The sequence below is a fragment of the Meles meles genome, chromosome 18, assembly GCF_922984935.1.
Source record: "Meles meles chromosome 18, mMelMel3.1 paternal haplotype, whole genome shotgun sequence".
NCBI lineage: Eukaryota > Metazoa > Chordata > Mammalia > Carnivora > Mustelidae > Meles > Meles meles.
The window spans coordinates 5,524,054-5,538,954 of NC_060083.1; the positions used below are offsets into that span (position 1 = coordinate 5,524,054).

The 14,901-nt window shown below is 46.1% G+C and overlaps 1 pseudogene; it reads left to right on the top strand.

The window, feature by feature from the left end:
- Nucleotides 1–259: 259 nt before the first annotated feature.
- Nucleotides 260–14,901, top strand: part of LOC123929352 — a 97,082-nt pseudogene continuing 82,440 nt past the window's right edge.

The following is a 14,901-nucleotide window of genomic DNA, read 5'->3' on the forward strand; positions in this document are numbered from 1 at the left end:
CACCCGAAGCCCAGGGATTAAGTGATTTGCCAGGGTTCACACAGTTTATAAACCGTGGACCTGATTTGAACCCAGGAAGTCCAGGTCCAGAGTCTTTGCTGTTCCTAGGAACACCATCATGAGATTCTTGACAGCTCCTCTTCTAGGTGAGGGTTTGGGGCTTGGACACATGACCCTGAGATCAAGCCCTGAGCTGACATCAAGAGTCAGACGCCCAATGGACTGAGCCACCCAGGGACCACTCGGAGAAAATTCAAAAATGTTTCAAAATCTTGTAGAAGATCTTGATATCAGGGAGGTAAAAAAAAAAAAAAAAAAGGTGAAAGGCATTTTTGCAGATACTGGGCTTGACAGCTGCAAGGAGTTGCAAGGACCTTAAAGGCTTTGATGCAGGAGAGAAGTACTTTTTTTTTTTTTTTTTTAAACACATCATGGAGAGAGATTTCTCTTGGAGAACCTTCTGGAAAGAAAGATCTCGAACAAAGCCATACTGCTGTAGGCTCTATAAATACTCCACAAAATGCTTACTTCATTCAGAAATCATTTTCATCATTACCATGAAGATGACATCGATCAGGAGCTAGTGACCCCTTGCCTAAACTGTGTATTTTCTTCTCAATCCCAAATTATGGGAAGGCACTTCAGAATGTTCCATGCACCTGTTTGGAAAGTCCAGAACTACCCAGTGAATATTTTGGGTGCAACTAAGTCTTCGAGAAGGATCTGATAAGTTTTACATGCTTAAAATTTAACTTTTCAAACACGCTGCATGAAGAAACATGCGCTGGTAGCCCATTGTCACGACTTAATTCACTCCTCCTTTGGCCAGCACCGGAGGAAATGGGCAAGCAATGAAAAATCAAGGACAGCTTTTCTACTGAGAAGATGCTACCACATGACCAGTATTATTATAAAAAATGCAATGCCAATGCCACAGCCGGGATGCTTTTATGTATCCTATTTTGACATCAGATCTACACAGGGATTTGGAGAATAAACTTAGATCCATGGTTTCAGGACATATTAAGACGACTGGACTTGTGAGGCAAATGCATGTTGCTCCAAAGCCAGCGGTATGTTGGGCTGTACCAGCAAACGGCAGCGCTCTGGACGTTGCAGCCACATCCCTACATCTCACAGCTGAGCCAGACCATGGTCCAGCCAGTGACTGTGGCCTGGGGCACTGATAGAAGCCTCACTACTTCTCTGCCTGCCGTGGCGCAGTCCCATGTGACTCTAGTCTCCAGTCCTCTGCCTCCCTCCGCTCCCCAGCCTGTCTTTCCTTCTCACAGAGTCCCACTTGCTCAGTCAGCGACTCCTCCCATGTTGCCCTTGAGTCAGCCAGTCGGACCTCTAAATGTCTGTTAGAACCGGCGTCCTCCCCATAAACCAGATTGTAGGGGCGGCCAGGCCAGCTAGATGGAGATGGCCAATCAGCGGGGCATGCATATATTTACTGAGGTGAATTGCAATCCCATTGGCCATCTGTGCGTGGGCCAGGCTCAACCACCTCTATAAAGGCTGGTCTGTGAGGTTTTGGCGGGGGGGGGGGGGGGGGGGGTAGCAGGAGGAGTTAAAGTAGCCAGTAGAAGGAGCCATTAGAGGAGCCATTGGGAGCTGTTAGGGTAGTAGTAGGAGTGGTAGTGTCAGGGTTGTGGAGAGTAACAGCGCCTTTTTCGTCACTGGGAGCATCGGGAGCAGCATTGCTGGAAGCCTCGCTGCCCCGAGCAGCGGCGCTGCCGTGAGCAGCCTCCCCACCCCAAGCAGCGGTGCCGCTGGGAGCAGCCTCGTCAGGAGCCGGTGGCGCGGCCTCGTCAGGAGTGGCCTCGTTGGCAGCGGCGCCACCGCTCGCGCTGTCACGAGTCCGGGGAGCGCCCTCGCCACCCTGAGCAGCGGTGCCGCCGGGAGCAGCCTCATTGACAGCGACCTTGTCATGAGCGGCCTCGTCAGGAGAGGCCTCGTCCCGGGGAGCGGCCTGTGGTACAGTGAGGGTGAGGCAGGGAGCCTCCAGGAGGGACCCCAGGGCAAGGAGGTGGTGGCCCCCAGCAAGGCTCAGGCACCTACCGGTCAGTTTGATTTCTAATACATGGGGCTCAGGCACCTACCGGTCAGTTGGTTTCTAATGCATGGCGCGAAATGAAGCTTTGCTTGATTTTCGCTTTGTGTCAGTCTCATTCCTTTGATCACGGACCCTAACATTGGGGGCTCGTCTGGGATCAAATGACGAGAACTGAGCCAGCATCGGAATTTCGGAAAAAAGCCTCTATTGAGATCTTGTCTGTCTGTCTGGTTGCGGAGCTCCAGGGTATAGCCCGCCGGGGAGAAGCTGGGTGTGGCCATGCTCCCCAGGGCTGGAGTGGATGCGGGGACACCCCATCCCTCTGCTGGTAGATCGACCCTGGGCGGTTGGGGGGTTTGAGTCCCCCTAGACGTACGGGGGGTTCGAGTCCCCCTAGACAGTTGTGAGGATTGAGTCCCCCTAGGCGGTCGGGGGGTTCAAGTCCCCCTAGACGGTCGGGGGTTTCGAGTCCCCCTAGACATATGGGGGGTTTGAGTCCCCCTAGACATATGGGAGGTTCGAGTCCCCCTAGACAGTCTGGGGGTAAAGAAATCCCCACCAGTGGCAGGTTCTGGGTAAGAATTGTTGGGCCTGCAGTTGTCTTTGCCTGGTTCTTTTGTTTGTTGTGTGGTTTGTTGTGTTTGCAGGGGACCAAGAAAGTCCCCACCAGCAGCAGGCTCTGGATTGGGATCGCTGGGCCTGTGGTTGTCTCTGCCTTGTTTTTTTATTGTCTGTTGTGTTATTTGTTGTATTTGGAGAAATGGGACAAGCAGGGAGTAAGGGACCTGTGACGCCTCTAGGACTTGTTCTTGAACATTTCAAGGATTTCCAAGGTAAAGCCACTCAGTCAGGTGACAAGGTTTACCTGGGAAAACTAAAAACACCCTGTCCATTAGAGTGGCCCACTTTCTCCACAGGGTGGCTGCCAGAAGGAACATTTGCCTTAGCTCAGATCTATTCTACCCTGAGTGAGGTCTTCGATCTATATCGAGACCAAATACCATACATTGTGGCCTGGTGATATCTGATAGAAGATCCACCGTCATGGCTCAAGTCCCACCTTCCCCCTGCTAATGAAACCATCTCTCTCCCTCTAAGGCAGGTCAGAGCACCAAAACCAGAACAGACAGATGAGGGGGAGCCAGGGAAGAAGACCGTCCTACCTCCATCGGATGTGGAGGATGTGGAATTTCCCCCCCCCCCATTATCTGTCCCCTAAATCTGACTCTTGGTCCCGAGATGCCTTTACCAGTCCATCTCATACGCGGTCAGGGTCTACCTATGGCACCAACAAGCAGAGAGAGTGCCCTGATCCTTTCCCTTTCCTCTATCCCCCTCATCCTCCCTTTACCTCACCAGTACTGTCTGCGCCAATGCTGCCTCTCCGTGAGGTTGCTCTACCGGATAGGAGAGGGCGCCCCCACCTAGGCTATATCCCTTTCTCCTCTTCCGACATCTACAACTGGAAGATCCAACACAAATCCTTTTCTGTCTACCCTCAGAATTTAATTAGTCTCTTGGAGACTGTTTTTCTTACCCACCAACCTACCTGGGTGGATATTCAACAGCTCCTTATGGCTCTCTTTAACGCGGAAGAGAGGGATCACATCATGCGAGAAACCCATAAGGTAATAAGCGAGAGACTTGGTAAGGACCTTGATCCCCGCCGAATGGAAGACTACTGCCCAAGGGAACCCCCTTACTGGGATCCAAATTCCGATGAAGGTAAGGAGAGCTTAGATTTCTACCGCCAGGCTCTACTGGGAGGCCTCTGTGCAGCTGCAAGAAGACCCATAAATTTATCTAAAATTAGTATGGTGACTCAAGGTAAGAATGAGTCTCCAGGAGCTTTCCTAGAAAGGCTAATTGAAGCCTATAAAATGTATAGCCCAATCGACCCTGAGGCACCCAAAAATCAGAGGGCAATGAATCTTGGGTTTGTTAGTCAGTCAGCCCCAGATATAAGGAGGAAACTTCAGAAAATCAAAGGATTTGAAGGGAAGAATCTGACTGAGTTAGTGGGAATAGCAGAAAAGGTGTTTAACAACAGGGATGCACAAGAGGATGAAAAACAGACAAAAAAACTGGTTAAGGTTTTAGCATTACATGAGGTGGGGAGGAAACAGGTTGGGGATAGTAAATGGAAGGAAAAGCCTAAGTGCAGAGAAGGTAGGTGGGAAGACTTAGATTCAGATCAGTGAGCTTACTGTAAGGGAAAAGGACATTGGGCCAGGGAGTGCCGCAGAAAGAAGACAGCAATGCTCGCCACCAGAGACGGAAGGGGCCATGGTTCGGAGCCCCTCCCCGAACCTCGGGTAAAAATTGAAGTGGAGGGGACATCAGTTGATTTTTTGGTGGACACGGGAGCCCAATTTTCATCATTACTTAAACCTATGGGAAAACTATCTGGAGAAGAAGTCTGGGTACAAGGAGCAAATGGCACAGAGAGACATAAATGGACAACAGAAAGGACTTTAAATTTGGCCTCGGGAGTAATTAAACATTGATTTTTCGTCCTCCCTAATTCCCCATATTACTTGATGGGAAGAGATCTCCTCCATAAGTTAAGAGCTGGCATTCAGTTCTCGGAAGGAGACATGACTGTAACCTTGAGACAACCCACTGTACAGGTGCTTATGTCAGTAGATGAATACCTCCTTTATGAGCCAGTCTCAAATCCAGAGGAGACAAAGGCGGGGAGCCTTCTCCAAATCCTACAAGTTGAGTTTCCCGAGGTCTGGGCAGAAGGGAAGCCCCCTGGCTTGGCCAAGGAACAACCTCCAGTGGTGGTACAATTAAAGGCGAGGGCTACGGCTATTCACGTTTGGCAGTACCCCCTTCCCCGGGAAGCAAAGGAAGGGATCAGAAAACATATTAACCGCCTCCGAGGAGATGGGATCCTAGTTCCTTGCAAATCTCCATGGAACACACCTTTGCTGCCCATCAAAAGGGCCGAGACTGGGGAGTACCGAACTGTCCAGGACTTGTGGGAAGTTAACAAACGGGTTGAAGATATCCACCCGACAGTGCCTAACCCCTATACCCTACTTTCCCTCCTGGGCCCCAAAAGAACTGTGTATACCGCCTTAGATCTCAAGAATGCATTTTTCTGCATATCTTTAGCAAGGGAATCTCAGACCCTTTTTGCTTTTGAGTGGTCCGACCCACAGAAAGGGTTTCAAGGCCAACTCACCTGGACAAGACTTCCCCAAGGATTCAAGAATTCACCCACCATTTTTGATGAGGCCCTACACGAGGATTTGTGTGAGTATAGAACCTCCAACCCAGGAGTCACTCTGTTACAGTATGTTGATGACTTGCTGATAGCCGCTGAGGACTATGAGTCATGCTTGCGGGGGACAAGAGCTCTCTTACAGACTCTGCAGGAAAAAGGGTATCGGGTGTCAGCAAAGAAAGCATAGCTCTGTCAGAACCATGCCACATATCTAGGCTTTGATCTTCACGAGGGAGTGCGTTCACTGTCTGAGTCCAGGAAACAGTGAAACAGGAAACAGGAAACGACCCAACAAGTGAGGGAGTTTCTTAGGACAGTGGGTTACTGTAGGCTGTGGATACCGCGGTTTGCAAAGATTGAACAACCTCTCTACGAACTGGCAAAAGGGGGCTCACTACGATAGAGTGGACAGCTGAGGCCGAAGGAGCATTTCGGGAATTACAAACAGCCCTACTGTGTGCCCCAGCATTGGCCAGCCCAGATGTTACCAAGCCCTTCCACTTGTATGTGGATGAAAAAGCAGGGGTGGCCAAAGGAGTTTTAACTCACACCCTGGGGCCTTGGCAAAGGCCAGTAGCCTATCTTAGCAAGAAACTAGATCCAATAGCAGCTGGGTTCCCCCCTTGTCTCCACATAATTGCTGCCACAGCCCTCCTGGTCAAGGATGCAAGTAAACTGACTTTGGGTCAAAATCTCATCATAACCACCACACACGCTATCGAGGGCCTTCTCCGGACTGCACCAGGCCAATGGATGACAAATGCCCGAGTGACGGGGTATCAGGCCCTCCTCCTCAATGAACCAAGAGTGACCTTCCGGCCCCCAGTGGTGCTAAATCCAGCCACGCTGCTGCCAGAGGAGCTGACTGACCACCCACATGACTGCGGGTGGTCATGTGGTCCTAACCCAAGTTGCAGGAATAAGGCCGGATCTCAGAGACATTTCCCTCCCGGATGCCGAGATGACTCTGTTCACAGATGGGAGTAGCTACATGGTCAATGGAAAGAGGTATGCAGGGGCTGCGGTAGTTTCTCCTGAGCAGAAACTCTGGACAGCAGCCCTGCCACATGGAACTTCGGCACAAAAAGCGGAACTGATTGCACTCACTAAGGCACTGCAGATGGCCAAAGATAAAACCGCCGACATCTATATGGACAGCAGGTACAGCTTTGTTACTCTCCATATACACAGGGCTATTTATAAAGAAAGGGGCCTATTAACAGCAGAAGGAAAAGGAATTAAAAACAGAGGAGAAATATTGGCTCTCCTCCAAGCCATTTGGGACCCAAAAGAGGTGGCCGTTATGCATTGCCCGGGACACCAAAAGGGGACTGATCTGATTTCAAAAGGAAACCAATTAGCAGATCAAGCCGTGAAGCAAGCAGTCCGAGAAACAGTGCAAGAACTGGTTACACTCCTGGCTCCAGCCCTACCAGAAAAACTGAACTATTTGAAGAAGATTTAAAGTATTTACAGAAATGGGTTAAATTGGACTATGAAGGGGATTGGGCTAAGACTGAAGCAGGAAAAATAATTCTTCCTCAAAAACTGGGCAAAGAGTTAGTAGACCAGATACATCAGGATACTCATTTGGGGATACGCAACTCAAGGAACTTATAGGCAAGCAGTTCCAGGTTTCTAAATTAGGGCATATGGTTCAGGATGTAGTTGATAGATGTGCTCAATGCTAGGCAGTTAATGTGGGAAGAACTAAAATGGGAAGAGGGAAAAGAGAAAGAGGTAAGGAACCAGGAATTTATTGGGAAATAGATTTTACAGAAATGAAACCTGGAAAATATGGGCACAAGTACATGTTAGTTTTTGTAGATCCCTTTTCGGGTTGGGTAGAGGATTTTCCCGCCAAACATGAGACGGCAGGAGTGGTAGCCAAAAAGCTACTAGAAGAAATAATTTCTAGGTTTGGGATGCCTCTAGCAATTGGGTCAGACAATGGCCCTGCATCTGTGAGTTCAGTCTCACAGGCATTGGCCAACACCGTGGGCACTAACTGGAAACTGCATTGTGCCTACCGGCCCCAGAGTTCCAGGCAAGTAGAGAGAATGAACTGGACTCTTACAGAGACCTTGACAAAACTAATTCTTGAGACTGGCGGTGGATGGGCAGATCTCCTTCCTTTCGCCCTCCTCAGGGCATGATGTACACCCTATTTAAGCAAGGTGACCCCATTTGAAATAATGTTTGGGAGACCCCCACCCCCCCCCCCCCGTCCTTGACTACAAGAGTTGCCCTAGCAGATACGACTGATCAATCTGTACTCCAGTCACTGCAGGCATTACAGTCTGTCTTAAAAAAAGCCCACTCAGGGATCCAGACTGCCCACACTGGGACGGAGACGGAGGTGAAACCACATCCTTACCAACCCGGGGACTTGGTTTGGATACGTCGCTATCAAGTGGGAAACTTGGAGCCTCAATGGAAGGGACCATTTACTGTTATCTTGACCACCCCCACAGCAGTAAAAGTAGAAGGCATTAGGGTCTGGATTCATGTGGGTCTTGTCAAACGAGCCGAGGATGAGGACGCCCCCCAGAGAAGGAAGCTGCAGCCACAGACCCCGCTGACCATGGACTGAAGCTAAGACTAAAAATACTGTGAGTTTATTGTTGCTCCTATTTTTACCTGTTTATGAAAAGTATAGATGGGAAATTAGATGAACAGAATTAGGAAAAAAAATGGAAAAGGTTATACAAAGTGCTGAATGGCGAACTCCTCAGCGGACTGTGCACTACTGTTACTTTTTGGCCCCAGTATTACATGCTCAATGTAGCCCCCTTACAAGAGGAGTGCATAGAACTGGCTGAAAGGTCAAGGATTTGACTAATATCCAAAGAAAAGGGGGGAATGTAGGGGCGGGCCAGGCCAGCTAGATGGAGACGGCCAATCAGTGGGGCGTGCATATATTTACTGAGGGGAGTTGCAATCCCACTGGCCACCTGTGTGTGGGCCGGGCTCAACCACCTCTATAAAGGCTGGTCTGTGAGGTTTGGGGGAGGGGGGGGTAGCAGGAGGAGTTAGAGTAGCCATTAGGGGAGCCATTGGGAGCCGTTAGGGTAGTGGTAGGAGTGCTAGTGTCAGGGTTGTGGAGAGTGACAGCGCCCTTTTCATCATTGGGAGTGTCAGGAGTGGCAGCGCTGGGAGCGGCCTCATCAGGAGCGGCCTCCTTGACAGCTGCGCCGCCGCCACTCGCACTGTCACGAGTCCGGGGAGCGCCTTCGCCGCCCCGAGAAGCAGCGCCACCGGGAGCAGCGTCAGGAGCCGGCGGCGCGGCCTCGTCAGGAGCAGCCTCGTCCCAGGGAGCGGCCTGTGGTACAGCGAGGGTGAGGCAGGGAGCCTCCAGGAGGGACCCCAGGGCAAGGAGGCGTGGCCCCCAGCAAGGCTCTGGCACCTACCGGTCAGTGTGGTTTCTGATGCATGGCGCGAAATAAAGCTTTGCTTGATTTTCGCTTTGTGTCAGTCTCATTCCTTTGATTACGGACCCCAACACAGACCATCCGCCCAGCACCCTTTATCCCTTAGCCAGCCTGTTGGGCCTGGAGATCTTGCCGTGGACAGACCTGCCCAGGCCTGGCGTCCTTATCTGTCCACCTGTCACTCCTGGGGGTTCTTCAGGGGGTCTCAGCAGGGGTGATTTCCAAGAGTCGGACAGTCATATCAGGAGTCCTTCTTGCTGGGGTTGTCCCTTTGGGATAGACAGCGACTTCTGGGGTCCCTCCTGCAGGCCAGGCGGTCCCACCTGGGCTCCCTTCTCCCAACCAGCCAGTCTCAGCAGGTGCTGCTCTCCCTACGAATCAGGGTATTAATTCCGGTGTTCTTCAGCTTCGTCAGCCTGTCATGTCAGGAGTGCTCCCCGCAGGCCGGCCAGTGACACCTGGCAGCCCTTCAAACCCCACATTCCTCCCGTCAGGCTCTATTCTCAGACAACTCACGCTGATGGGGAAACAGGTGAATGGGACTCCCCCATCCACGCTTGCCCCAGTGTCTCTGACATTGCCTGTGCCTCCAGGAGGCCTTGCCACTGGCCCTCCTGCCCCAGATGCCCATCCAGCTCCTGCCTGCCATCTCCTCCAGCGGCGGTAAATGCCACTAGGAATGGGTTTGCTCAGGCCTCTCCATCAGCAGCAGAAGTGAACCAGGTGCTCAAACAGGCAGAGCAGTGGAAAACCTGTCTGGTTTGCAACGAGCTCTTCCCTTCCAGCATCTCCCAGGTTGCTATGGAGGTAGCTTATAAGCACAGCGAATCCAAATCTGCTGGAAACTTGGAGCCCAAAAACCTGGCAGCATGTGCCGCATGTGTAAAGTGGACAAGTGAAAAAACAGTTCTGTGTCTTTCTTGTAAATGCTTAATGTTCCAGGAAGAAGAGCTTATCTATCACTTGCAAATGGCCTGGGGTGCGTGTTCTGTTCATGCACTTTCGTGACATTAAAGGCCTTTCAGAGCACAACAGGGCTATGCCCCGAGGGAAGAGGAAACTACCTGTGGATTACAGGAACAAAGGTTTTCAGTTGGATCTCCATGCTAACGGCAACCTGATGTTTCCCCCATCCTGATTTCATTGCCACATTGCCAGAGAACAAGCTTGGGGAGCAGGAAGTCTACTTGGCAATACTGGCTGGCAGACATTCCAAGGGCAGAGGGAGCCCCAGCAAACAAGCACTGACTTGCCCCTTTTGCTTTGGCACTTGGTGAGGACCGAGGCGTGTGAGTTGCATTTGAAGGCGAGGCACCACAGCATGCCAACAGCCCATACAATTCTGAAATTTCTGGTGTTCAAGTGTATCCCCAGCTGTGGAGTCTACACTGGCCATGGGACCGTGCCATCAGCCTGCTGCGCTACAGAAGGGCTCCAAAGGACAGCGGCTCAGACCTCTGGATACAACCTGATTTTACTAAGAACAGCGACGTGTCCTTAGTGAAGGGTGAGGTGATCGATGACTCCAAATCTTCTGTGAAGAGAAAAGCTGCCTGATGGCCACTGCGAGGCAGAAGACCAGAGGGCTGGAGGAGTGACCTCTCGTCATGAACAGCAATGCAATGCAGCCCCGGCTCCCAAAAAGGCGGCAAGTGTGGTGACTTTGAAAAGACCAGGGAATGAAATCAAGCCAGAGGGGCCGCTTGTTAATGATGTTTTTCAGATTTTCAGATCCAGATTAAACCCTAAAATAATATGAAGACCACTATTATGAGGGAAAAAAAGCAATGTCTTAGAGATGACTTCCACAAGAGGCCATATCCTAGTGAAAAGGAAATAGAGAACTTCTTCCTTCACTCTTGAGGGTGTGGAAAATTGAGTCTTCATTTGTTCTTTTTTTTAAAACAGAAGCTCTATTTGCATGAAAGCAATAAAAAAAAAAAATCCCAAGCCTTCCTTACTTTTTGAGGCTTTGATATGTCTGAACTTAGACATGTTAAACAGGTTGAACTCTTGAGTATGAGCCGCAAAACTTGTAAAAGAAACAGATCAGGAATTTTAAGGTACTAAATAATTAGTGTTTTCCTTTTCAATTGAGATTGAAAAAAAATGTCATTTTCTTCACTGTATGTTGAACTCATCGATTTCAGTGGTCTTTATGCTGCATTTTGGATTTCGTTCAGGTGCTCAGGAAAGCTTCTATATAAAAGAAGCAAATAGTTCTTTCAGATTTATTGTGTCCTGAAGTTTTATTTTGTAACAAGTATTTTCAGTTCTTCCCTGTCCCTTGGATCCTTCATGCAAAGTAAATAAATAAATAAAGTTTTAAAAAAGCACTTTTGAATCAGCTTATGTGGATTCACAGCAAATCTTAACACTATAGTTATTTGTTTTATATTAATTTATTAAGGAATAACTGACATTTTTTCATATTGAAGTTTTTTTTAAGATTTGTTTATTTATTTATTTTAGATAAAAAGAGGAGGAGGGAGAGGGACAAGCAGACTCTACACTGAGCACGGAGCCCAACACGGGGCTCGATCTCATGACCCTGAGATCTCGACCTGAGTGGAAACCAAAAGTCAGACGCTTAACTGACTGCACCCACCAGAGTCCCCATACTGAGGTTTACTAAGAATAGGATGCATTTTTGTTTACTGAGGTGACTTTCAGGGTTTTCCATTGAGTTTGAAAGTAAACTTTATATCAATCATTTATGCTCTTTCTAAAGAGATATTTTTCCATTCCATTTCCCACATGGTTATTTATGGGGATGCTATCAATTTTTTACTGTTAACTTAAAAATTGGTCAGAATTTTCTGAATATTTTGATATTTTCATGTAATTCTCTTGGGCTTTCCAAGGGTAAAATTCTCATCTATTAAAAAATACGTAATTTTGCCTGTTCTTTTTCGTTTTACTCTTCATGTCCATGCACTAGTTAATGCAGCCAGAATGGTGGTGACTAACAAGGAGACTGAGGTCGTTGTTTCATTCCTGGCCTCATTCTCACTTCTAATTTGTTACCTGTCAGCATGAAGCTGATTAGGTTCTCAGGGGTTTTTTGTTTTTTGTTTTTGGGGTTTTTTTTGCATTTAAGGAAATATGCATCCATTCTTGACTTAACATGAGTGAATGTCAAAAGTTATTAAAGACATTGAGGGTACCTTCTTCTTTGTCCTAATAATATCAGTGGATGTCCTACTATTTACATCTTTCACTGAGTTTCTAATACTGAGCCCTCTCATCCTGAGAATGAGCATCATTGATTAGAGGGCTAGAATCTAATTTCTACTCGGAACAGCCCAGATGTCTATCCACAGATGAACGGATAAAGATGTGGTATGCACGTGCAAACACACACATGCATGTGCACACGCACACCACGCACACACATACATACACACACAATGGAATATTACTCAGCCATAAAAAAGAATGAAATCTTGCCATCTGCAATGACATGGATGGGAGTACAGGCTACTCTATTTAATTTTAGATTTTTATGCTAATATTCATTTGTGATTGTTTATCTCTTTTTTGAGTTGTACTTTTCAGGTTTTAGAATTATACTTACGGATTTCTTTTTTTAATTTTTATTTATTTTTTTGTACTTACGAATTCTTATGAAGTCTTTATCTAATAAATACTCCCTCCTACATAGGTGCTCTGAAAGAAACAATTTTATCTGGTCCTTAAAGATTTTTTTTTTTTTTGTCCTTAAAGATTTAATAGTACATATCTATAATACTGTCTGGGTAGTTTTTTAATACTAGCAATTGGTCTATTAAACTCCCTTTGTCTTCTCAGTTATATATTTTTTTATATTGCTAGAAAAGTATCTGTTAGGCGCAGGTATTCACATTAATGTTCAGAAGACAAAATATTACCTTATACATATTTTAGGAGTTTTCCTTATATGTCATTTTTACCATATTTTATTTTTAAAAAAAAAAGACATTTATTTGATTTACTTTTTGAATTTACCAACTTCCCATATCCTAACTTATTAACTATATTTTCTCCTTACCAATTCATTTTTCTATGTGGATATGTAGTTGCACCATTTGTTGAAAATCTTTTTCTTTCCTCTTTAATAGCTTTGGTTCCTTTGTCCAAATTAATTGAGTACAGCTCAATGTAGTACCACGTTTATTTTTGCTTTAGTTGCCTTGCTTTTTGGTATGAAATACAAAAAATTATTACCAAGACCGATGTCCAGGAGATTACTCCTTATGTTTTCTTTAGGACTTTTACTCATGCAGATCTTAAATCCAAGTCTTTAAACCATTTTGAGTTGATTTTTGTGTATGGTGTCAGACAGGCATCTGGCTTTTCATTCTTTCGTATGGAGCTGTCCAGTTTTCCCAACACCACTTATTGAAGAGACTATCTTTCCTCCATTGTATATTCCTGGCTGCTCTGTCATTATTCAAACTTAAAAAGCTTTTGCACAGCAAATGAAACCGTCACAAGATCAACAACAACCTATGGAATGGGAGAAGATTATCTGCAAACCTCATATCCTATAAGAGGTCATTATCCAAAATATTTATCCAAAATATACAAAAGCTCATATAGTTTGGTAACAGAAAAAACAAAAACCAAACACACCCCCCAAAAAAACCCAATTTTAAAAATGAGCAAAAGACTTACATAGACATTGTTTCAAAGAATACATACATATGACCAACAGGTACACGAAAAAGTGCTCAATATCACTACTCATTTGGGAAATGTGACCAAAACCACAATGAGATATCACCTCACGCGTGTTCGGTTGGCCACTATCAAAAATGTAAGAGACAACAAATGCTGGTCAGGATGTGGAGAAAAGAGAACTCTTGTACTCTGTTGGTGGGAAAGTAAACTGGTATATCCACTATGGAAAAAAAGTATGGAATTTCCCTTAAAATTTAAAAAAAAAATGTACCATATGATCCAGGAATCCTACTTCTATATTAAAAGGAAACAAAATCAGTATCTCAAGGATACATCTCTAGTCTCCTTACATAATTATTCACAAGAATCAAGGTCTAGAAACAACCTATGGGTGTACTGATGGCTATAAGATGAGTAAGTTCTGAGGACCCAAAGTATAACATGGTGATTAGAGTTGTTAACACTGAATTGTAATCATTGAAATTGGCTGAGATAGAACCTAGGTGTTCTCACCAAAAGAAGGAAGTATGTGAGCTTACAAACACATTAACTAGATGGGAGAAACTCCTCCACAATGCAAAACATGTATCAAACCATCACACTGTACAGTTTAAAGATCTTAAAATTCTGTTTGTTGATTATACTTCAGTGATGTTGAAAACGATCAGGTGACTGTGTAAGTGTTTCCATTGCTGCATTCTATCTTGTTCCACCCATTGATTGTTCTATGCCCATGTTAATACCACTGTATCTTGATTCCTGTAGCTTTATAGTAAGTTTTCACATTATACAGAATAAGTATTCCAACACTTTTCTTCTTCAAAATTGCTTTTGGCTATACAAAGTCCTTTGCATTTTAAAATCAGCTTATCAATTTCTATTTTTAAAAAAAGCCTAGGGCAACCCATCTGGGACCCCTCTCACTCTGGAGGGCTCCTTTTCTTTCTTTTCTGTTCTTACCTTCATTTAATAAACTTTCACCTCCAAAAAAAAAAAGTCTAACTGTGAGACCTGTAACCATAAAAATCCCAGAAGAGAGCACAGGCAGTAATTTCTCTGATGTTTGGCCACAGCAGTATTTTTCCAGATTTGTCTGTTGAGGTGAGGGGGAAAAAAAGCAAAAATAAACTACTGGGACTACATCAAAATAAAAAGCTTCTGCACAGCAAAGGAAACAATCAAAAAAAAAAAAAAAGCAAATGACATATGTGATAAAGAGCTAGTATCCAAAATATATAAGGAGTTTAAACAGCTTGAAACCAAAACCCCCCAAACTATCCAATTAACAAATGGGCAGAAGACATGAACAGACATTTCTCCAAAGAAGACATACAGATGGCCAGCAGACACAAGAAAAGATGCTCAGTATCACTCATCATCAGGGAAATGCAAATCAGAACTATAATGAGAAAGAACACACTGATGGTCACCAGATGGGAGGTGGGTGGGGCATGGATGAATAGGTGATGGGAATTAAGGAGGGCACTTGCGATGAGCACTGGAGGATGTATGGA